Source organism: Rattus rattus, chromosome X, assembly GCF_011064425.1.
Source record: "Rattus rattus isolate New Zealand chromosome X, Rrattus_CSIRO_v1, whole genome shotgun sequence".
Lineage (NCBI taxonomy): Eukaryota > Metazoa > Chordata > Mammalia > Rodentia > Muridae > Rattus > Rattus rattus.
In genome coordinates this window covers 16524457-16550549 of record NC_046172.1, presented here as the reverse complement: position 1 = coordinate 16550549, position 26093 = coordinate 16524457, and the positions used below count along the sequence as shown (strand labels likewise).

The following is a 26093-nucleotide window of genomic DNA, read 5'->3' as shown; positions in this document are numbered from 1 at the left end:
TGAGACACCAACCCAGCTACCAAACCTACCTACAGTTTGTCCTGTCTACAAGATGTGTTGGGGTAAGTGTAGAAATTGTGGGAGTAGCCAACCAATGATACTCCAGTTTGAGACCCATGCCATGAAAAGGGCCCTGAGGGCCAGAAGCCAGAGGCTGGCAGCCCAGGGACCTAATGGATAGAACCAAACATGAGTAGCAAAAAGTCACTGAAATGATCTCTAATGATATTCTGTATAGATCAGTGCCTAGCATAACTGTTATTTGAGAGGCTTCACTCAGCAACTGATGGAAACAGATGCAGAGAGCCGCAGCCAAACATTGGGCAGAGCTGGGAAAATCCTGTAAAAGAGAGGGAGGGAGGATTGTAGAAGCCAGAGTGGTCAAGGACACCACAAGAAAACCCACAGAATCAACTACCCTGAACCAATAGAGGCTCACAGAGACAGATCCACCAACCAGGGATCCTGCATGAAGTGACCTAGAACCTCTGTACATATGTTACGTTGTGTAACATGATCTTTCCATGGGACACATAACAGTTGGAGCAAGAGATATCATTGAACCTGACTTTGGGATCCTTTTCTCCTACTGGCTTGCCTTGTCTAGCCTTAAATACAAGAGGACGTGGGCCCTGTCTTACTGCAACTTGATATGCAATGACTAGTTGATATCCCTATTCTGAAGAAAAATGGAGGAATGGGTAGGGGGCAGTGAGGGACTGGGAGACAAGGGGAAACTGCAGTTGGGGTGTAAAATAAATAAAATTAAAATAATAATAAAAATACAAAACAAGGAGTGGTGGGGACACTTCTGGCTAAATATGGTAGCACACAATTGTAACATCACTCAGGAAATTGAAGCGGAAAGATTGTGACTTTGGAGCCAGAATAGGCTAGTATCTAAAACTTTGTTGCAAATTCTACCTAAAGGAAAGGGAGGACACAAGAAAAGGAAACCATTAATAGGGAAAAAGGCACATTAGAAGGGCTAACAAGCAAATGCAACAGAAAGCAACAAAACAAATATGAAAGCCTAGAAGAAAACTAACACATCTCTGGAATCATGAGAAAAATTACAAAGCAATAACTTTGAAGAATGAATGTTCATGCAAAATCCTTAGCAATATATGGCTAAATGAATTAAATATCACATGTAAGAAGGGTATTTCAGCATGTACAAACATCTGGAGGCTACAGATTTATTCAAAGTGTCTTCTTCAGTTACTCTCTAACTTTTTTGAGAAAGGATATCTCCTTAAAGGTGGAGCTCAGTGATTTGACTGGCCCAGCTGTCCAGCATTCTATAGAGACTCTCCTGTTTGTGCTTATTCAGTGCTGGAACTGTAAGTACACACTTCTGAACCTGACTTTTTATGGTGCTAAGGGTCCTAACCCAGGTCCCAACTGAGCTATCTCTCTCACTTATCTCTGTCTCTGTTTCTGTCTCTGTCTCTCTCTCTCTCTCTCTCTCTCTCTCTCTGTTTCTCTGTCTGTCTCTGTCTGTCTCTCTGTCTCTCAAACACACACACACACACACACACACACACACACACACACACACACACACACACCTAGAAGCATTCCCAGTAAGATCAGGAGCTAATTAAGGTTGTTTATGTGTGATTTGTATACGCTGGGCCTAAGTGGGTAGGTGTGTCACTGTGGGTGTGGGCTTTAAGACCCTCATCCTTGGGGTTGGGGATTTAGCTCAGTGGTAGAGCGCTTGCCTAACAAGTGCAAGGCCCTGGGTTCGGTCCCCAGCTCTGAAAAAAAAAAAGACCCTCATCCTAGCTGGCAGGAAGCCAGTATTCTGCTAGCAACCTGAAAATGAAAGTGTTGAACTCTCAGCTCCTCCTGCACCATGCCTGCCTAGATGCTGCCATGCTCCGCCTTTGATGATAATGGACTGAACCTCTGAACCTGTAAGCCAGCCCTAGTTAAATGTTGTCCTTTGTAAGAGTTGCCTTGGTCATGGTGTCTGTTCACAGCAGTAAATCCCTAACTAAGAAACTATGCTTCCCAGTATTCAACATTTTACTAGAATTGGTAGGGAGTGCAATGAAGCAATCGAAATTCATTAATTGCATAAAAGTTGGAAGGTGAGAAGAATGTCATCTCTAGTTGGAGAAGATATGATTATGTGCCTGAATGGTCATATGTAATTGATAGTAATTCAAATAAAAAAACAATCCTATAAGAACAGGCAATAAAACCAACATAAAAATCAGATTAATCTACAGAAAGGTGGTTGACCAATTACAGAACTAAATGATGGCAACAGTAAAATTTCCGAGAGCACTAAAAGAGATACAGATCTGCTTTACAAAGTTGTGCCCGCAATTAAAAGATTGCACACATGGGTACGTGACTTGACAGAGCACTTGCCTGGTGTGAACAAGGCCCCGAGTTTAATCTCTACTGCTGTTCAAATCACAATAAAAGTGAACAAATGAACTGGGCATTACAGCTCACCCCTCTAATCTTAGCACTTGAGAGGCTGCAATGTGGAGTTTGCCGTTAGTTAGAGTCCAACATGGAAACATAGTGAGTGCCAGATGAGCCTGGCTACACAGTGAGATTTATCTAAAAATCAAATATTGAAAAGTGAAGCTAATCAGCCTAGAAAAGTAGGAACACACTTTAAAATATATGTGGGGGAATATTTAAACCCGTCATAAAAGACACAAGCACATATTTAGCACAATGTTATTTATTATGAGCACACGTACACACATACACACATGTTCATGCCATGGCAGACAATATATGGAATTCAGAGCACAACTTTTGAGGGTCAGCGCTCTCTTTACACCATGTAGGCCTAGGGATTAAACTCAGATTCAAACATCTTTATCCACTAAGCCTTTTTTTCCCCTCCACAAATGGATATTTAGGCAAATTGGAAGATTCTCCTAATTTTAGATAAGAATGTTCAATATCTTCAAAATGTCAAACCTCCCCATATAGAATTTTAAAGATTAAAACAATCCCAATAAAAATACGCACTCACTTCTATAGTTTTGAATCAATATTTAAATTGGTGGAAATAGACAAATACTAACTTTATATGTTAAAATAAACATTTTAGAATCTCCCTGGAAACATGAAAATAAGAAAAGCATCAAGGTCCTAGCAGATTTAAATGCAGATTACAGAGCCTCTGTGATCTATACTATACTATATTATAGAATACTATAATATGGCTTAAAACTACCAATAGGAGTAGAGTAGAACACATACATAGAAAGAAATCTAAATGCATGATAACAGTGTTAATTTATTCCACTGGAACAAAGATAACCTTTTATGTTGGGGTTGATGGCCTGTGCTGAGGTATATTACATTAGGCTGTGGAAAGAGGATCATAAATTCAAGACTGAGCTACATAATAAATGAAGATATAAGTAAAAATAAGCAAGTCTTTAAGAAAAACAGTGGTTGGACAATGACAGATATTTGTGAAAGAAACAGAGACTTTGTATACCTTACAACAATGTTAATTAGATCAGGAATCGAATTATAACAAAATTGTTACAAAAGCTAGTTGAGTTTCCTCTAACCGGATACAGTAAAGGTTCTGATCCTGTAAGTCAAGAAGCAAGTGCAGTGGAAACGAAAATAAATGATTGAGAAATGTGACTACATAATTCTGGTCAAAACATAATTTCTTCATGATGTTAAAAAAAGGAGAACAGAATAAGAAAATTTTTTTAAAAAACATGTAATGACCTGTCAGCTAAAGGATAAATGCACTGGCTCCTTTCCCAGAGGACATTTCCCAAAAGCATCTACATGATGGCTTACAAATGGTTCAAACTCCAGTTCCCAGGGAGTCGATACCCTCTTCTGGCCTTTGTGGGGCTAGACACACATGTGGTACCTAGATATACACATAGGCAAAACACCAGTACACATGATATAAGTACAAATAAAAATTTAAAGTTTGAGGACAAACTGGAAGAAAACATTCTCAGCATAAATAATAGACAAGAAGCTACTGTTTTGAATATTAACAGACTTCAAGGACAAAAGAGAGATTTTTGTTTCCAAAATCACACTGATAGTATTTTTTTTTCCTTTTAATCAACAGTACATGTTGGCTTGGTGGTTATCAGATTAAAAGAGAACTTGGAGCTCAGTGATTAAGAGCGCTTGCTCCTCCTCCAGAGTTTGGTTCCCAGCATCACATGGCAGCGTCCAACTGCCTAGATCCCCAGATCCAGGTGGTCCGATGCTCTCTTCTCATCTTCCCATCCTCCCACACAAGGATGCACATGCAAACACACACACACACACACACACACACACACACACACACACACTGTTTATATGCATGCACATATGTATAACTTTTAAAATGAAAAGAAACTATAAGAGAACATTTAAAAATAGAACTAGCACATTCTGTTTAACTCCTTCACGGTATAGAATTCTATAGCATAGCTAATTTTACTGAGTTATTTTTAACAGCATTCATGTCTTCTCAGATATTAACATATATGCATACATTAACACTTAGTGTGAATCAGTTACCATTAACTGCTTTGGGAGAAAAGAAGGAAGAACATAGGCCCTGACAGGATGCACATATTTTAATACATTCATCTGTCTATTTATCATCTATCTAGCAATGTACCTATTTACCTACTTACCCTCCTCATCATCTATTCTTCCTCCCTCCTTTGTCCTTCTCCCCACTCACTTCATACATTTATCTGTATTTCTGGTAGTTTTGTCATACTTACTCCACAGATGACCCCTGTGAAGTCCTGTGTTACCGCTGCTGTCAGCAAAGGCAACCTCCATTAAATCTCAGAAACAATTGACACACAGTGACAACTTCCATCCAGTTAATTTTTTATTTCTTTTTAGGCCACTATTTAGTCAGTGTCCCTTGACTCCCCCCCCCCCAAGGAAAAAAAAGTGATCAAACCCTTCTTTCTTTTTGCCTTTTTTTTTTTTTTTTTTGGGGGAAGGGGGGTTTGGAAATCTTTGATGCACCACAAATTCAGTGAAAATATAAGTGAAGACATCTTTTGCATACCAGGCTTCTCTTCTCACTCCCCTCTCTGTGTTAGCTCCCAGTGCTGGCCTCCCATGAGTGATGCTCGCTCATGTATACCTTATGCAGCCACTTTCCAAAGTGACTTATGGGCCTGGCTCTGTGATCGTACTGTATAGTGGAGATAATGTTGAGTAGTCTCTAAGTGCATGTGTTAAGAAAGCCTGGCAGCTTCTCATTTGACACTATGGGAGAGCTAGTTCCCTTCTTAAAAGTTCAGGTACCCCATTGTATAGTTAATGTGGAAAATTCACTTGGTAAGGGACAGCCAAGTTTCAATTGAGTCTGGTTTTCCAGGTTGCCCCTCCTAAGGACCCTGAAATGTGCTATAAGAGGCTCAGACTTCCCAGACTAGTTCAATCTCTGAATTCTGATGTCAAATGAATTGGAAGAACAAACATAGAGCAAACCATAAAATGGCGGGGGCTTGAAAGCCATTATCTATTCATAATTTTACCAGTTCCGCTCCACCCTCTCACCCATAAAAATGTACATTTTCTTCTAAAAAATTTCCTTTTCGTTAAAGAAAGATATTTGTTCTATCTTGAGTCTATGGTGTAATTGTGTATACCCCCATGGATGAGATTATGCCTTACAAAAGAGGTGCAAAGGAGCCGTTTCTTTCTCCTACCACATCCAGATGCAACAAGACGTTCTATTTATGACAAATGAGCCCTTACCAGACACCGAATCTTTGAAAATTGCAATTTAATTATATTTCTCCCTTCCCTTTTCTCCATCGTTGATGCTTTTGTCTTCAACTTCCCAACCTCTAAAACATTAAGAAATGAATGTATGGGGGGTTGGGGATTTAGCTCAGTGGTAGAGCCCTTGCCTAGAAAGCGCAAGGCCCTGGGTTTGGTCCCCAGCTCCGGAAAAAAAAAAAGAAATGAATGTATATTGTTTATTAATAACTCAAAGTATTTTTATTACAAAACCATGTTTAGACTAAGGTGCTTTCCCTTACCAAGGCCTTTTTATCATTATCATCATAATCTACACATTTTGGGATTTCACTGTGGTAGACACATGCCCTAAAGCCATCCTTGCCCACAATTATCTCTCTCACAGTGTCACATGCAATTTTATGGTCCAATTACATTATTAAAAACTGCCATCTGTCACAGATGTTTCTGTCATTGGCATGGATTACATAGATATCTAGGACATCACATTCTTTCACATATGGGGCTGTAATTTTGTTTGGATTTGGAATATATATTCTCATTAGTGGAATAAGTGTGCCACTGTGATTTTTCCCACAATTCTCATATGTTATGAGTGCATTCCCATTTCCTCCATTCAGGTGACAATGGATGGAGTGGACAGTTGTCCATGATGCACTATTCAAAGTTACATAGCTATTTCGTCACCTATGGGGTTGAAGGGATGTATTCCTTTCATTAATATTAATTACATATATGTATATAATATACCGTGATAATATCCACCTTTGTTACCCTCTCTTATCGCACTCCCCACCCCTGATCCCATTGTGCCTAACTAGTCTGCCTTCAAACTTCATTTCTTCTCTGTCTGTGCAGGTTTTATGCCAGGTTTATGTCCTGACTGGAACAGCCATGCCACGTGCAGAAGACAGTGTTTCAAAGCACTCCTCTCCATGTTCCTGCTCTCCGAATCTGTCCACTTTTTCTTTCATTGCTGTTCCTCAGGTTTAGAGATGGCAATACTGATGTCCTGCTTAGGGTCGAGAGCTCAACAGTCACTTGCTTTCAACACATCAACCAGGTATGAGTCTCTGCATATATCATCCTCCACTCTAAAAAAAGACCTTTCTCTGGCCCAGGATAAATGCAGCACTAGTTTATGGATATAAACATAAATATTTAGAAGACAATTTGATTACATGTCAAGGACACATTGCTAATTGTACTTCCAACCCTTAGGCTTTGCACTGTTTAACCAATTGTTTCTCATTAATTTTCTATTGCTAATATATCAAATTTCCACATGCATAGTAGCTTAAACGCTCTACATTTAATTATCTTTCATTGCTAGATTTCAGTACTCACCCTGACCTGCCCTTGCAACTCTGATTTGAGCATAAGGACTTGCCAATTTCTCATGAAAAGTCTTGTTCAGAGCAGGCAAGATTTAAATACCTGCTTTTTAGTCCATCTCCTTTGCATGCTAACAGCCACTTTGAAATGAGTTCTCTCCTCTACTGTGCCCACATTCCCTATAAATGACCGGCCATCACATTTTCTAAGGCAGTGTGAATATGGCACAGAATAAATCTGACTTTACATATACCTTACTCTGCTTTAAGCAGCTCTGTTAACGACCATGTTGATATATCGAGTCAGGTGAGGGTAACAGCTATAAGGAAAGCTTTCATTAAAGGAAATGAGAATCCTTTGTGAGACTTACTGTCGTCCAAGTAGAAGGCAGATAAGAGGTAGAAATTAAAGTCATTTGAGGGCAGAATACTCAAGTGGGCTGGGAATCTAGTGTTTAGGAAAAGGAGGAGAAATTGGGGTTTAGAAATGTCCAGGAATAGCAATGTTTTTCTGGCCTGTGTCAACTACACATTAAACAATGTGTAGTTCATTAGTTCTCCACCACAGGCAGAGGGGCAACAGAGTGTTCCAATATCATATTAAAGAATGAAAAAAGGGACCTCCAGTTGGAGTAGTTTGACTGAGAGTGAGCACCAATGTAAATTCTCCACTTCTTTTCCTTCCTATGTCTTGCCTGTGGTCCATGGCCTCTCTGTGTTGCTTGTCTGTTATATGTATCTGATCTACCCCTGCTGCCTGTTTCTAACAAAGGGCTTTACTCTGTATGTATTAAACATTATAGGCAGTAAGGTATGGAGAAAAAAAATGAAGAATTCCTTTCCACAGAAACTTTTATTCAGGCCCACCCAGCATTCCTAATAAACAGGCACTCAGAGAGAATCTGGGAACTGCCAAATAAATTCACATTCCTGCATCCTACTCAGAAGGTCCTGAAGCAAAACCCAGGAAAAACCTAAATGTATAAGCCTCACCTTTGCTGTCACAGGTTGTTTATGGCCTGGCCTTGGGCAAGGAAAAAACAAACAACTGGAAATCCCTAACAGATTTTTATGAACAGGTAAAGTATTTCTTTACTGGTCTCAACTGATCCAAGATAAGCTCAGCCTATATCCACGTGTTGCTTGTAATATTTGTGTAATACTTGTTTTTTCTTAAAAGATTACCTTCAACCTGTTTGCTACTTTCAGAAAAATGATTACCACAATGTATGCATATCCACACATACACTATTCTAGGTAAGAGGCATGAAATAGTACACAATTTAAGATTAAACCTGTGCATTGGTATAGGTTAGTTTTTAAATCCACTGCATAGTAAGATTTACCACATTGTTTCCTTACAGGCAGTTTAAACTTAAACAGGCTGAGTTCGCAGTAGGATTGCAGTTAACAACATAATCTTAAGTGACCTCAAGGTATATCATTAACTTGCTTACAAGGTCTGGCAAAAGTTCAGTTTCTTCAAAAGCAATAGATCTTTCTAGAAAATGTACCATTACATCGCACCACTTTTCTAATTCCTTGAGCATGACCTTTCTGGCAGAAGGAACAGAGAAAGATCCATGTAATCCTTAGATACAAACGAAGGAAGTTTCTGTCTGGGAACTAGGAGTATAGCCAGTGAACAACCAGAAAGTCATAGGATGTGGGGTGGACTGAAGGGAAAGAGTATAAGGTTTTGTAGGCTTGGGAGAGAGATTTTTTTTTATTTCCTATAGATGTTGGTTATTTTTAAAAGCCAATGGTGTTTTCCCTGCTGTCTCTCCCTGCTAATAACCTTGGTGGGTGTGGGGATTAAAATACTAACAATCTTTGAAAGGGATTGGACTGATTAAGCGAAAGGAAAACATGCTCTTACATTGGACAGTTTTAAGTACTGTAGTGAAGAAAGAGCAAAAAGCCTCTTAGAGGACTTTAGCAACAGTCCCTTCTTATTTTCACTCACAAGGTTCAGTTTCCAGAACCCGAGCTCGAGTAGCATGTCTGGCTCCATAATTCTAGTAACAGGGTAGAAATATTTTTTTTACTCCATGTGTTCTAGTAGCAAGATACATATGCAGTTGTAGCCCTGGGTCAGTCCATGTATAGTCTTTAGGTAGTGGTTTAGTCCCTGGAAGCTCTGGTTGCTTGGCATTGTTGTTTTTATGAGGTCGCAAGCTCCTTCAACTCTTTCAATAATTTGTCTAATTACCCCCAAGGGGGTCCTGTTCTCAATTCAGTGGTCTGCTGCTAGCATTGACTTCTGTATTGGATATGATCTGGATGTCCAATTTCAGGAGAGATCTATATCCGGTCCTTTTCTGCATGCATTTTTTTTTTTTTTAGCTTCATCAATCTTATCTAGTTTTGGTGGCTGTATATATATGGGCCACATGTGGGGCAGGCCCTGAATGGCTATTCCTTCAGTTGCTGCTCTAAACTTTGCTTCCATATCCACTCTTATGGATATTTTTCCCCTTTTAAGGAGGAGTGAGAGCATCCACATTTTGGTAATCCTTCTTGAGCTTCCTGTGGTCTGTGGATTGCATCTTGGGTAATTCGAGCTTTTTGGCTAATATCCACTTATCAATGAGTGCTTACCAAGTGTGATTTTCTGTGATTGGGTTACCTCACTTAGGATATTTTCTAGTTCATTCCATTTGCCTATGAATTTTATGAAGTCATTGTTTTTGATAGCTGAGTAGTACTCCATTGTGTAGATGTACCACATTTTTTGAATCCATTCCTCTGTTGAAGGGCATCTGGGTTCTTTCCAGCTTCTGGCTATTATAAATAAGGCTGCTATGAACACAGTGGAGAGTGTGTCTCTGTTATATGTTGGAGCATCTTTTGGGTGTATGCCCAGGAGAGGTAGAGCTGGGTCCTCAGGTAGTGGGGTGTCCAATTTTCTGAGGAACCTCCAGACTGATTTCCAGAGTGGTTGTACCAATCTGCAATCCCACCAACAGTGGAGGAGTGCTCCTCTTTCTCTGCATCCTCGCCAGCATCTGCTGTCACCTGAGTTTTTGATCTTAGCCATTCTGACTGGTGTGAGGTGGAATCTCAGGGTTGTTTTGATTTGCATTTCCCTTATGACTAAGGATGTTGAACATTTCTTTAGGTGTTTCTCAGCCATTCGGCATTCCTCAGCTGTGAATTCTTTGTTTAGATCTGAACCCCATTTTTAATAGGGTAATTTGGCTCTCTGGTGTCTAACTTCTTGACTTCTTTGTATATTTTGGAATTTAGACCTCTATCAGATGTAGGATTGGTAAAGATCTTTTCCCAATCTGTTGGTTGCCGTTTGTCCTAATGACAGTGTCCTTTGCCTTACAGAAGCTTTGCAGTTTTATGAGATCCCATTTGTCAATTCTTGATCTTAGAGCATAAGCCATTGGTGTTTTCCCCAGTGCCCATGTGTTTGAGACTCTTCCCCACTTTTTCTTCTATTAGTTTGAGTGTATCTGGTTTGATGTGGAGGTCCTTGATCCACTTGGACTTAAGCTTTGTACAGGGTGATAAGAATGGATCGATCTGCATTCTTCTACATGCTGACCTCCAGTTGAACCAGCACCATTTGTTGAAAATGCTATCTTTTTTTCCATTGGACGGTTTAAGCTCCTTTGTCAAAGATCAAGTGACCATAGGTGTGTGGGTTCATTTCTGGGTCTTCAATTCTGTTCCAGTGATCTATCTTCCTGTCTCTGTATCAATACCATACAGTTTTTCTGACTATTGCTCTGTAATACTGCTTGAAGTCAGGGATGGTGATTCCCCCAGAAGTTTTTTTATTGTTGAGTATAGTTTTCACTATCCTGGGTTTTTTTTATTCCAAATGAATTTACAAATTGCTCTTTCTATCTCTACAAAAAATTGAGTAGGGATTTTGATGGGGATTGCATTGAATCTGTAGATTGCTTTTGGCAAAATGGCCATCTTTACTATATTAATCCTGCCAATCCATGAGCATGGAAGATCTTTCCATCTTCTGAGATCTTCCTCAATTTCTTTCTTCAGAGATTTGAAGTTCTTGTCATACAGATCTTTCACTTGCTTGGTTAAAGTCACACCAAGATATTTTATATTGTTTGGGACTATTGTGAAGTGTCTCATTTCCCTAATTTCTTTCTCAGCCTGTTTATCCTTTGAGAAGAGGAAGGCTACTGATTTGTTTGAGTTAATTTTGTACTCTGACACTTCGCTGAAGTTGTTTATCAGGTTAAGTAGTTCTCTGGTGGAACTTTTAGGGGTCACTTAAGTACACTATCATATCATCTGCAAATAGTGATATTTTGATTTCTTCCCTTCCAATTTGTATCATTTTGATCTCCTTTTGTTGTCTGATTGCTCTGGCTAGAACTTCAAGAACTATATTGAATAAGTAGGGAGAGAGTGGGCAGCCTTGTCTAGTCCCTGATTTTAGTGGGATTGCTTCAAGTTTCTCTCCATTTAGTTTGATGTTTGCTACTGGTTTGCTGTATATGGTTTTTACTATGTTTAGACATGGGCCTTGAAATCCTGATCTTTCCAGGACTTTTATCATGAAGGGGTGTTGAATTTTGTCAAATGCTTTCTCAGCATCTAATGAAATGATCATGTGGTTCTTATCCTTTAATTTGTTTATATAGTGCATTACATTGATGGATTTTCTTATATTAAACCATCCCTGTATCCCTGGGAAGAAGCCTACTTGATCATGGTGGATGATCATTTTGATGTGTTCTTGGATTCAGTTTGTTGAGTATTTTTATGTCAATATTCATAAGGGAAATTGGTCTGAAGTTCTCTTTCTTTGTTGGGTCTTTGTGTGGTTTAGGTATAAGAGTAATTGTGGCTTCATAGAAGGAATTCGGTAGTGCTCCATCTGTTTCATTTTTGCGGAATAGTTTGGATAGTATTAGTATGAGGTCTTCTATGAAGGTCTGATAGAATTCTGCACTGAACCCATCTGGACCTGGGCTCTTTTTGGTTGGAAGACCTTTAATGACTGCTTCTATTTCCTTAGGAGTTATGGGGTTGTTTAAATGGTTTGTTTGTTCCTGATTTAACTTTGGTACCTGGTATCTGTCTAGAAAATTGTCCATTTCCTCTAGATTTTCAAGTTTTGTTGAATATAGGCTTTTTTTTTAAATAGGATCTGATGATTTTTTTAAAAATTTCTTCAGATTCTGTTGTTATGTCTCCCTTTTCATTTCTGATTTTGTTAATTTGGACACACTCTCTGTGACCTCTGGTTAGTTTGGCTAAGGGTTTATCTATCTTGTTGATTTTTTCAAAGAACCAGCTCCTGGTTCTGTTGATTCTTTGTATAGTCCTTTTCATTTCTACATGGCTGTTTTCGGCCCTGAGTTTGATTATTTCCTGCCTTCTACTCCTCTTGGGTTTATTTATTTCCTTTTGTTCTAGAGCTTTTAGGTGTGCTGTCAAGCTGCTGACATATGCTCTTTCCTGTTTGTTTTTACAAGCACTCAGAGCTATGAGTTTTCCTCTTAGCATGGCTTTCATTGTGTCCTATACATTTGGGAATGTTGTATCTTTATTTTCATTAAATTATAGGAAGCCTTTAATTTCTTTCTTTATTTCTTCCTTGACCAAGTTGTCATTAAGTAGAGCATTTATTTTTCAACATATATATATATATATATATATATATATATGTATATGTATATGGGCTTTCTGTCCTTATTGTTGTTATTGAAGACCAGTCTTAGTGCATGGGTGCATGGTAATCTGTGTTTCCTCTAAGGGCTTCTACTTTTTACTTGTGTTTTCCTGCATTTCTTTAAGGGAGTTCTTTATGTCTTTCTTAAAGCCATCCATCATTATAAAAAAATGTGATTTTAAATCTAAATCTTGCTTTTCTGGTGTGTTTGGATATCCAGTATTTTCTTTGGTGGGAGAACTGGGCTCTGATGATGCCAAGTAGTCTTGGTTTCTGGTGCTTAGGTTCCTGCGCTTGCCTCTAGCCATTGGGTTGTCTCTGGTGTTTGCTTGTCTTGCTGTTTCTGAGAGTGACTTGGCCCTGCTGCAGGCCTCTGTGTCAGCTCCTGCAGAACTGTTTTCCTGGTTTCTTTCAGCCTTTCCTGAGAACAGGTGCTCTGCTCTCAGCTGTGGCAGTGCTCCTGGAGACAGCTCTAGGCACCGGCAGGAATCAAAGGGTCCTGCCCCTACTTGCTCCTAGGTCCTTGCACCTAGTGGGCACAGCTGGCACTAGGCGATTCCCTCTTAGGTCTGGACTGTGGGCAGAGGGTATTCTCCTCTGACTTCTCAGGGGTATCCACACTTCTGAGGGTCCAGCTCTCTCCCCCCACAGGATTTCGGTGCAGGGAGCTGTTTGGCCAGTTCAGTTTGGTCCTGGGCACAGACCAGAACTGCGGATATCAGTGGCTGACTTTTCCTATATCCCTGTGTCCAGAGGTACTGTGCAGTTTCCCCTTGGACCAGGAATGTGGGCAGAGGTATGTACAAGTTGCAGTCTGTCCTGTAGTCTCAGGATATTTGCACTCCTGGGGGTTCAGCTCTCTTCTCCAAAGGATTGGGTGCAGGGAACTGTGGGATGGTATCAGTTCACTTCTGGGCAGAGCCAGAGCCAGAAACAGGAAGTGCCCTGACCCAGAGGACTTCTGCTTCTGTGTGTCTTGAATCTACCAGGCAGGTCACTTGGTAGCAGAAAAATGGGTCTTACCTCTGCTCTCAGGTGTGTTGGCACCCCTGGAGACTGTCTTCCAGCTCTAGGTGTGGGCAGGAATCAAAGGGTCCTGCCCCTGATTGCTCCTAGGTCCTTGCACCTGGGGGCACAGTTGGCACTAGGCAATTCCCTCTTGGGTCAGGAATGTGGGTAGAGGGTAGTCGCCTCTGACTTCTCAGGAGTGTCCACACTTCTGAGGGTCCAGCTCTCTCCCCCACTGGATTTGGGTGCAGGGAGCTGTTTGGCCAGTTCAGTTCGGTCCTGGGCGCAGACCAGAACTACAGGTACCAGCAGCTGTCTGTTCCTCTATTCCTGTATCCAGAGGCACTGTGCAGTTTCCCCTTGGACCGGGGATGTGCACAGAGGTGTGCAGAAGTGGCAGTCTGTCCTGCGGTCTCAGGATGTCTGCACTCCTGGGTGTTCAGCTCTCTTCCCTACGGGATTTTGAACACCAGTCTCTTAAAACAATCCCACACTGTTCTTTAATTATATAGGGAAATATAATCTAAAAATGAAGGGAAAATGTTCACTTAATTTGGGACTAAGTGTTGTGAATATTCCTTTCATGTGAATATGTGAACAACATCTATCTCTTTATTAAGTTCCAAGGACAAGCCGAATCTCACCTTGAGGAACCAATGAATTGTTAGGCTTGCTTCAGAGCATTAAGAGCTTGTGAATAGGATCATGGGAAACCAAGAATACTCACACTGTTTCCAGTCTTCACTCAGTATAGAAGATAACATAGCTGCATAGATGGAGCCAATTCAGTTAACCTTTTCTATCGTAAATACTTTAGTACCTCTGTAGAACCCCAATACCCTGATGCCACATGCACTTAGAGGAAAGTTACATATAAACAGTTCATAGTAGTGGATGGAATCTCAGGAGAGGGCTGGAGCCCCTCCCTACCCCATCCTATGAGAGAATATCAATAGTCCACAAGACTATCGTTCCCTTGCAAGCAAGCACAGCCGATCCAATGAGTATCGTGACCATTTAGCTAAGAGAATCATGTTCTACAACACTAAGAATTACATTAAAATTTATCATATGGCCCAGCTCTATCTATCCTTAGCATATGCTTAAGGAACTTGACATTGTACTCCGTGGATACTAGGCCCTGCTCATCAATGTTATACTCACAATAGCTGGGAAGTGGAAACAGCCTAAATGTCAATACAAATGGCAAATACATAATTAAAATGTGCTAATATACACTATGGAATACTATCCTCTGTGAAGGAAAAATGAACTTTGCAGACATTCTCAGGACTAAACTAGACAAGTTCCTATTGAATGAAGTAGCTGTTAAGGGACCAGCTTCCTCAGAGGTTGAAAGATTCCATCCTGGAGGGAAGTTTCTTAATTAGGAAGTTAAACAACTCAGAATAGCTTCAGGAAGGTCTTGAAACTGACCAGATTCACTGGGTTCTTTTTTCCCTGAAGTAAGCAATAAAGACTGCTGAAAGCCCCTCTCAGACAAATCAAGCTACAAAGTTGACCCTTAGACTAGACCTGCCGCCCAGAAGAAGCTAAACCAGTCCAGCTACCTGCAAGAGCTTTAGAGCAACTGCGTCACGTGGAAAGGAAACCCTCCAACCTGTTGAGCTGCTTGCAGGCTGTGCACTGTGCTCCAGGTCCCCATTTTGTCACCCATGCTGAGGTGAGCATTGGTGATGCAGCTGTCTTGGAGTCATTTCTGCTCCCGTAAGTCGCCAGTCACCTATATTCCTATAAGTAACTCAAATAAAATTCATTGGTTCACAGAGTTGGATTTTGGTGGTATCCATACTGAGACCTGTCATACAGAAGAAAACCAGACTCACAATGACAAACAGCACATGGTCTTTCCTCATCTGAGGTTCCTAGCACCAAGTATTCAAATGGTAGCACATAACCTGGACTAACTGCAGAGACCAGGAAAGTACAAAGGGATGATTGTGGAGAGGGCGAAAGTCAGGCACAAATAATCTGTAACATTTGGGACTCTCTTTGGGACCACACTAGCCAACAGTTTCAGAAGAAGTAGCATTTTCTTGTCACCAGCCTTTTCATGTTTCCCTATACTGTCTCATATGGGCATTGTCACCTTGTTATAGGATTACTCCACTTACATTTTTTAATTTATGTATTTGTATATATTTTACAATGCCTCTATGGAAAGGTTTCCATGCAGCCTTTTCAAAAAGTCTTTAATGATAACTGTGCCTCCCCTTATTATATGCAATCATTAAAGTTATTCTTGCTGCACAATAACTTATCCTGTGTATTCAAAACTATGTAGTACAATTTCTAATATTTATATATTACATTCATTCAATGGAATATATTTATCCTGAAAAATAAAACAGTTAATCAGCACTCACAGAAAGCACACTGAATTGTAACAATTTCATCTCAGATAAAACCTTCTATCTTGGGAGAAGCTTATAAAAGCCACACAATGTTCCAAAGGGAGTGGAGACATCCTGTACTGTGGGGTAGCTGGTTGAGTTCAGCAAGTAGACAATAGCTTCAGGAATTGATTAGATTTACTTTGTCCCTGTAGGGTTGCTATTGCTATGATGAAGCACCGTGACCTTGGGGGAGAAAGAGTTTATTTGACTTGCGTTTCCATATCAGTGTTTATCACTGAAGGAACAGAGCCCAGACCTGAATGCAGGGCCTGATGCAGAAGCCAGGAAGGTGTGCTCCTTATTGGCTTGCCCCTCATAGCTTGCTCAGCCTGCTTTCTTTTCTATTTATTTAATTTTTTTTTTACTTATTCGCTTTACATCCCACTCACTGCCCCCTCCAAGTCACCTCCTCCCACAACACTTCTCCCTCCTCTCCCTTTCTCCTCTGAGTGGGTGAGTGGGTGGGGACCCTCCCTGGTTATCCCCCCATCCTGGCAATTCATGTCTCTGCAAGGCTAGACACTTCCTCTCCCACTGAGGCCAGACAAGGCCATCCGGTTAAAGGAAAATATCCCATAAACAGGCCACAGCTTTTGGGATAGCACCCATTCCAGTTGTTCAGGACCCACATGAAGGTCAAGTTACATATCTGCTACATATGTGCTACATATTGGTCCAGCCTGTGTGTGCTCTTTGGTTGGTTGGTCAGACTCTGAGAGTCACACGGAACCAGGTTAGTTCACTCTGTTGGTCTTCCTGTGGAAATCCTATCCCCTTCAGGGCCCTCAATCCTTCCTGCTATTCTTCCATAGAGGCCCCTGAAATCATTCCACTGTTTGGCTGTAGATGTCTGCATCTGTCTGAGTCAGCTGCTGGGTGGAGCTTCTTAGAGGACAGCCAAACTCCTGTCTGCAAGCATAACAGTATCATTAACAGTGTCAGGGATTGGTGCTTGCCCATGGGATGGCTCTCAATTTGGGTTAATTATTGGTTGGCCATTCCCTCACCCTCTGCTCCATCCCCGTTCCTACATTTCTAGTAGACAGGATAAATTTTGGGTTGAAAGTTTGTGGATGTGCTGGTGTCTCTGTTGCTCCACAAGGGTTCCTGTCTAGCTACAGGAGGTGTCAGTCTGCTCTCTTATAGAACCGGAGACCACCAGCCCAGGGATGGCACCACCCACAGAAGACTGGGCCCTCCTGCATTGATCACTAATTGAAAAATGCCCTACAGATGGATCTCCTGGAAGCATTTCCTCTATTGAGATACCCTCCTTTAAAATGACTCTCAAGTCGACATAAAACTAGCTAGGACAGTCCCTCGCTCTCCAAGCTGAGGTGCCTAGAAGAGACTTAGATCAGCCTAGCAGCAAGCAGAGACAAACTTAACTACTTAGAAGAAGTGAAGACCAGCTTCCTGAAAGGGGCACTGTTGAACCTGCGTAGCCACCATCAGGCTGTGCATTGTACTCCAGGGTTCCAAATTTTGTGAGCTGTCACCCTTGCTGGCATAGAATTGTCTTTGCACCATTTCTGCTTCTTTGAATAACTCCTATAAAACTTTCTGGTTCATCAAGATGTATGTTGGTGCTATTCTTACTTTGGTCTGCCATTGATTTCTTGCCAGGGTGAGTAGATGTTTTGTTCATGTTTCCTTGAGAATGATGTCACACAACACTCAGACTTCATAATTTGGGACACTCCTAGAAAAGATAATTGATTTCCTCAGGAAAAACATGTGATCCTTACCTTAAAAATAATACAAGTGTTCATTACATTTTGCTTTTCAATTGTTTATTTTCAACTTGCTTGTGTTTGAGTTTTAATAATTCCTCCATCAGATTTGCCCTGCCATTGATGCCTTCTCTGACTGCTAATTTCATTCACAGTATTTTTCAGATAAACGATTTCTGCACAGCTTTCATTTGCATCTCTTTCTGTGAAAATGATGTTACGTTAGGGCACTGAACCATCCCTTGCTGCTTTCTTGAAGCATGGCAAGTTTCCTTAAAACCGATGCTGTAAAATTCTCATTAAAGATTTTATTCAGATTAGCTCTTTACTCTGATCATTAAGTAAAGCCACAATTTCTGGTGAGTGTCTGGTGCCTGTTGGCATGCAATGACTTCTACACATTGAAAGTCTTGGTATTTGTTCCAGCCTTCACAATTCACTTCCTGCCTGTCCTTCTCATAGTTTAATGAAGTTGCTCAATTTTTATACCTGTTAGTCACACCTGCTATTTCAGCACTGGATCATGTGCAGACTTGCTGTTATTGTGTTGTCACTCTTTGGACAGTAGAGGTCTAGTTTTTTCCAAACCTCAGCTGGCATGGCATTCAGAATGAACTAGGAGAGTACATAAGGCTAGTCTAGTGTCTCCCTACAAGTCACATTCTAGAAACAGTGTAGCTACAGACACTTTGTCCACAGTTTCCAGCTTGTCTTTATTGCATTCTCCTTGGCTCTGGGAAGAATGATTGAGGAAAGACTGGCCTTAGGCTCTTAAACCATGCTTATGGGCATCAATAGAACAATTCTATGTCAAACTTTTATACTAGTCATCCTTGAGTAGTCTAGTGATGGATTGAACTAAACGTCACACGGCTACGGGTAGTCTACTACTGACATGGACTCATGACACAAGACTGATAACTGACACAACCAGCCACTAATGATGCTGCCTGCAATAGAATTCCAACAAATAGGTTGGGACTGTGCTTCTCTGCTTGCCAGAAGGGATATCCTTGTGGATCTGTCCATGGGCACTGGGCCTGAGATTATAGGGCCTGCCCAACTTTTTGTTTGCTTATCTGCCTCACATTAAATTATAAAGTAAAAAATCTTGCCTTGTTTCCATTGTATAACTGCAGTGAATATAGTCTTGCCCCATGCTATACTGCCTGAGCCTGATGCAATGATAGTGAAGCTAAACTCCTACCATCAAGAAGGACATCGAACTGAATATCTCTTTCCCGCACCAGCAAAGACCCGCACAACCTCATGGGTGCACAAAGGCAAATGCTGCAGCTGCAGATGGTAGCTTTGTCTATGGTTTTGCCTTGAGGCTTGCCAGCCCTTTTTCTGATGTGTGTCTTTTATTCTTCAGATTTCCCCTGTAAGTATCAACCTGTAGGACTCCACCTTACTAGGGCACAGGTCATTTCTTGATGCCAGATAAGGCCTAAACAATCTACAATTTAGTGTATAGAGCTATCCATGCTTCTGAAGTTAGATATCATCAGTCATAAGTATTAAGCTAAACAGCCTAACAAACATATAGGGTCACAACTGTAGAAATGTGAACAATTCTTAGGAGAGGTACCTCTGGCATGTTCCAAGTCTAGAAGGGACATAAACCAAAGTGTAAGACTGTTTCACCAAGGATTAAGTGTCCACCAGATGCTAGGGCAGATCTAAAGTCCATTCCTTTGAGCTCTGGTCTGAATACCTGTGCTTATTTTCTACCTAGATTTGAATGACATGACGACCTAGAAGAGCTCCGAGGTAAATTACTGTGTTAGCCATCTGCCTTTCTTCCCAGCAGGTAGAGTCCTGTTCTCAACTCTGCTGTGCAAGAGTGAGAGAACAGTAGTAGAACCACTCCCATGGCTACACGGCCATGCAGTGGCAATGTGGATACCAGCTTGATGTAGAGCTCTGCCAAGAACCGGCTTCCCTGTGGTGGACCTACTACTGGATTTCAAGTATAAAGTCTAGACTTAATTCCTTTCCCCAAGCCCGGATGAGAGGTGTCTCTCCACAAGTTACTTGAAGTTGAGTGAGGGGTGACATGGGCAACTCTTTCTTTGCTGTCTTTGATGTGTCTTTTCTTACTATTATAAGAAAACCAAGTACTAGGTCAGAAGTCCAAGCCCTAGACCCAGAAAATGAGGGTCACAGGAGGCTGGGAGGTTAAAAAGATACTGAGGCAGATGTGACATCATTCATTTCTAGCACACAGTCCACACATAACCATATAGGTTAACACATACAGGGGAAATCTGAGGAAGCAAAGACATACATCAGGTAAAATCTGGCAAAGACAAAGTTGAAGGTGAAGACACTCAACTATGACCCCAAGGACATATTTATAGACAATATTAACAAAAGTGGCACTTTGCCAAGGGTGGTTATATAACAGATTACATCATTGCTTAATCCTAATTCCCACGTCAGACTTCCCTGGATGTCCAGTGTATTTATCCATATCAGTGCCATGTTGTATAAGTATTATTGGCCCTTATGGCCTTCTGCTCCCTTCATATGGTCTCTTTACTGACACTCCCAATGATAATACATTACACATGTATATAGATTAAACAAGATCATTATCCATGACTCGCCCAATTCTTCAAGAAGTAATTACTGTTTTTAATTTTATTTATTCATGTATTTTATGTATATGAGTATTCTATTTGCATGTGTGTCTGCATGACAGAAGAGGGCATGAGATCTCATTACAGATGGTTGTGAGCCACCATGTGGTGGCCGGGAATTGAACTCAGGACCTCTGGAAGAGCAGCCAATGCTCTTAACTGCTGAGATCTTTTTCTATTAAGAAAATCATATAAGTTTATGTCCACCTATATGATTTATTACATTTAAATGTAGATATGTTGATCTATCCCTGAATCCTCATTATAAAGCCAATTGATACTAGTGGATGATCTTTGTAATATATACCTATATACAAATATTTGCAAGTATTCTGTTGAGGATTTTTCTTCTATGTTTATGAGTGATATTGGCCTGCATGTTTTTTATTTGCTTTGGTTTCATTGGATTCTACTTGGTTTTGGTATCAGAGTCACAGTGGCTTCCTAGGAGGTGACAGAAGTGTTCCATTTCTTTCTTTTTTGAGTAATTTGAAAAATTGTATTTCTTTTAAAGTATGGTATTTTTCTGTTATGAATCCATATGCACCTGGACTTTCATTAGTCAGAAAGTTCCTTATTTGCTCTGAGTCTGTTGGTCTCTGCTTGGATTAAATTTGGTGGTTCAGATGAATAATTCTTACAGTTCTTCTACGTTTCAAACTAGATGGAGTATAGAGTTTTTTTAAAATTATTCCCTTACACTATTCTGAATTTTTTTGATGTCTGACTCGCCTCTAATTCTGTTAATGGGAGTCTTAAGTTAATCGAGCCAACAGAGTATCAGTTGTCTGAACATGGTCATGGTGGGATGTAAAGTGAATAAGTTAAAAAAAATAAATTAAATTTTAAAAAACATGGAGTCATGGGAGGAGTTTTCTGAGTCTTTGTGAGAAAATACCAAGAAATGAAGACAAGAGTCTGGTGACCTGAGTTTCTTCAGAAACAAGGAATTATTCTTGGGTTATTCTTTTGTGCCCCTCTCAGGTGTAGCACATAGGAGTGAGTTTACATCAGATTATTCATCACAGTATTTGTTTATATTGTTATTTACTTATATGGAAAATTTTTGCTTTATGCTGCTTGTGGTCATATGCCGTTTGCCCTTGTAAATGTACATTATTCATGTGACTCCTCTTAACCCTCAGAACATAAATTGTCTGATGCTCTGAATAAAGTTGGCTATTGCTTAAGATTTTAGTCAGCCTCATTTATCTGCTCTATTCTTCTGGGTTCCACAGTGTCTAGAGTGGTTACAGTCAGTCTTGTTTATCTATTCAAAGAGCCACCTCTTATATTTGTTGATTTCTTCTGTTGCCTTCTTTGCTTCTGTTTCATTAATTTCTGCTCTGATTTTTACTATTTCTTCCCATCTACTTGGCTTTAGTTTATTCTTGTTTTTCCAAATTCATATGTCATGTCAATAACTCATTTATCTATGCTTTCTTTTTTTAACTAGGCACTTAGAGCAATTTTTAGGATTGCATTTATTGGGCCCCAGAGGTTTTGCTATGTTGAATTTTCCTTTTTATTTAATTTATTTTTTTCTTGATTTCTTCTTTAACCCATTCATCATTCAATTTTTTTAATATCCATGATTTTGTGTGTTTACTAGAGATTGTTTATTTTAAGCTTTATTCGTTTGTGGTCAGAAAAAAATACACAAAGTTATTTCAATTTTTCTTTGTTTGCTGAGCTTTGCTCTGTGTCCCAGGATACAATCTATTTTAGGGAAACTTCCATGGGCTGCTGAATAGAATGTATAACTTTTAGTGTTTGGTGGAATATTCTATAAATATCTGTTACATCCATTTGATTCATGATGCTATTTAATTCCAAATTTTCTTTTTCTCATCTAGATGAACTGTCTATGGGGTATTGAAATCACCTCTTGTTACTGAGTTGGGCATAATTTGTACCTTGACATCTAATACTTTGATTTTTATGAAAAAACAGAGGTTGGTAATTGTAATGTCTTCTTCATTAATTGTTCTTTTGATCAAAGTAAAGTGTCATTCTGTATCTCTTCTGATCAATTTTAGATTGACATTTATATTGTCATATATTGGGATAGCAACAACTTTCTGTTTCTCCATCCTATTTCCATACTTCACACTCAAGTAGTGCCAATCATTGAAGTTAAGATCTTTTTTTCTAGAAAACAAAGCAATAAATTTTGTTTGTGGATCTATTTACCAACATGTGTCTTTCTATTGGGGAATTAGGGCCATTAATACTTAAAGTTATTGTAAGGTACCTGATGATTGCTGTCATTTTGCTCTTTATTTTTGCTATTTCTGTTCTTAGTTTTATTTTTCTGTTTCAATAATTATAATTTCATTGGTTCTCTTTCCAGAGTCTCTTGAGTAAGCTTATTTATTTCTCTTTAGTCCAAATATTGCTTCCAGTAGTCTCTGTAGGACTGGATTGCTGGGTATGAGTTCTTTCAACCTGTTTACATGGTAAGTTGTTTTTTTTTCCTTCAACTATGGCAGATAATTTTGGTGGGTAAAGTAGTCTGGGTTGCCATCTGTAGTCTTTTAGAACTTGAAATATATTAGTCTCATATCTGCTGGCTTTAACGATTTCCATTGAGAAGTCGGCACTTACTCCAATGGACTTGCCTCCATGTGAGACTTGTGGTTTTTCCAGGAGGAAAAGCAGGAAGAGGCATCCATGGTTTGAAGTGAGTTAAGAAACTGTGGGAAAAAGCAGTGTCCTGAGGAAGATTTAGACTAATCTTGGAAGTGAAACTCTGGACATGTTTGTGAGGGGTTTTCTACTTTAGGTTAATTGAACTGAGAAGACCTACCCTAAATATGAGTGGTGCCAGTCCATGGGCTGATGTTCCAGAATAAAACAAAGAAAAGGAGCTGAGCACCAGTATTTATCTCTATCTCCTGACTGTGGATATCAGATATCCATCTACCTCAAGTTCCTGATGCTGCATCTTTCCCACCATGATGGACTCTGTGAGCCAAAGTAAACCCTTCTTTTCCTTAAGTTGCTTTTGTTAGGTATTTTGACATAGCGAAAGACAAAAACAAAAACAAAGTGTTTCCTCTGAAATAAACAATATATTTGTACTGAGATGTATTATTCTCTGAAAATAACAAACAGCAAAGCAGAGCACATGACAGGGGATTGGAGAAGACAGATTAACAGGCAGATTTATTCTAAACATGTTATATGAATGTATGAAATTTTCAAACAATAAAAAATAATATTTTTTAGCTTTCTTATATTTGTTCATTAATTTATCCTGTAATCATGCACTGATCATATAGTTTGTGTTAGGAATTACATGGATGGAGGGGTTTCCCCGAGGAGCAAGTTTGTCCTGATTTTTTTTTTTTTGTTCCTCTATATTTTTTTCTTTTTTTTTTTCTTTTTTTTCAGAGTTGGGGACCCGAATCAGGACCTTGAGCTTGCTAGGCAAGCGCTCTACCACTGAGCTAAATCCCCAACCCCTTTTGTCCTGATTTTACCGGGTGGATTGTATGTGGAAAGGATGAAGTCCTTCTTGATTGTCATATTCCCAGCCTTCATTGGTGTCTGTATATTAGCAAATGCATGTATATACTGAGTCACCTTTAAGCTTTAATTATTTTGGTGTAACCTACAGTTGATGATTTCTGTTTTTAGTACTCATAGTCCCTACTAAAGCCACATAGAAAATACAACATTCAAAGACAGTTTCCAGTAGAAAGCCCACGTTGGAATCCAGTTAGCAGTGTGTTGACTCAGCACAACCCAAACCATTCTGTCTTCTACCCAGTGGGAATAAAGGTAATCTGATCAATATGCATTTGGCAATTTAGCGCATTGTTTTCATTTCTCTATAGGTCATGGAGGGAGGCTTTTGTTGGTTTCTGGTAGCATGATGGCTCCTGAACCAAGTTTTAGAGCAGAGTTCCTTAAACATTGACTTCTGAACAGTGCAGCTGTACAGCTGCAGACCTTGTGAACATCTGGGTCTGGGCTGGGGTTGACATTCTACACTTCTCAATGATGAGGATCCCCGGAGGCTCTAGAGCTTCGGACCAATGAACAGACAATAAACTAAATAATAAAGACTTGTAGCACCTGAAGCAGCTTTTGGCTTATAATAATAGTCTTGATCCTGTGGTGCACAGGACCGTGACAGTATATTAGAGAATACTCATCTTGCTTTTTATAATCTATAAACACTGTGTAAAAACGTAAGATATAAATAGAAAAGTAGTCTTTGCTTCTTATATTACAGAGATACTCTCCTGTATGTGAACCAGGCAGGGAGTAGAGAATTAATTTTGGTAAAGAGAAGTAATTAGTAATAACCCATTAAGGCAATGTCAAATCTTTTTTTAATAATTATTTTAAAAAAGAAAGTAAGTGACAACTGCAGCCAACTGATGCAGCCACTATATAAGTAACTGTGTAGATTTCTCAAAACAGTAAAAGTTAAATGGCCATATGACCCAGCCATAGCACTCTTAAGTATATATATATATATATATATATATATATATATGTATGTATATATATATATGTGTATATATATATATATATATATCTCCAAAGGACTCAAAGAGATACTTGCACATCCACATTATTGCTGCTTACTCATAATAGCTAGGCAACGGAATCAGCCTAAGTGTCCATCAACAGACAAAGGAGCCAAGAAAATATATTCCAAGTATACATTGATTTTTAAATTAATTTATTTACTTTACATCCTGATCACAGCTGCCATCCCTCCTCTCTGCCCAGTCCCTCCCTCTCACCTTCCCTCCCCTCAACCACCTCTCTCTCTCTCTCCTCAAAGAAGAGGAGGCCTCCCATGGATCCCATCCTGAGTGAGGTAACGTAGATGCAGAAAGAGAAGCATGGTATGTACTCACTTGTAAGTGGGCATTATCCATAAAGGAAAGGATAATCATGCTATAATCTACAGACCCAAGGAAGCTAAACAAGAAGGATCTGAAGGAAGATGCTTGAATTTCACTGAGAAAGGGAAATAAAATAGACATTGGGGGGTGGATGGAGGGAGGAGACTGGATGAGAGAGGGGATGAGAAGGGAAAGAAGAGGGATCAAGTGTGGGAAGGACAGAGGAAAAGAGAACTAGAATCAGTGGAGGTGGAGGCATTTCTGGAACAAGCTAGAAGCCAGGACAATAGAAATTCCAAGGAACCTATGAGGGTGACCCTAGGTAAGACTCCTAGAAATAGGAAATATGAAACTTGAAATGGCCACCTCCTCTAACTAGGTAAGATTTCCAGTGGAGCAATGGGTCCCAACCCAGCCACCAAACCTTAAATCCACAATTTGTCCTGCCTACACTGATTTTTTTAAAGCAGTAAACAAAAGTCAAAGGAAGATATTTGTGGAAAAGTAATAGAACTCAAAACTTAAGAGAATAAAAGACAAATAACATGTTTGTTCTCTCACTCACATCCCTAGATTTTTAATTTTTATTCCATTTTGATATATATGTATAATTTGGATATAGGTGAAAACTAGAAAGGATATTGGAAGAAGGGATCTTAGGGGAGAAAACATATATTA

At 39.7% G+C, this 26093-nt stretch overlaps 1 long non-coding RNA gene across 2 annotated transcripts; it reads left to right on the top strand.

Annotated features, from left to right (window-relative positions):
- Positions 1 to 22162: 22162 nt before the first annotated feature.
- On the top strand, positions 22163 to 23783 carry LOC116888694. Of its 2 annotated transcripts, none has more exons than XR_004386337.1 (3): positions 22163 to 22502; positions 22935 to 23006; positions 23333 to 23783. It is a non-coding gene; the product is annotated as an uncharacterized LOC116888694 (long non-coding RNA). The 2 variants fall into 2 exon arrangements; XR_004386338.1 differs by having other exon boundaries at positions 23197 to 23783.
- The last annotated feature ends 2310 nt before the right edge of the window (positions 23784 to 26093 follow it).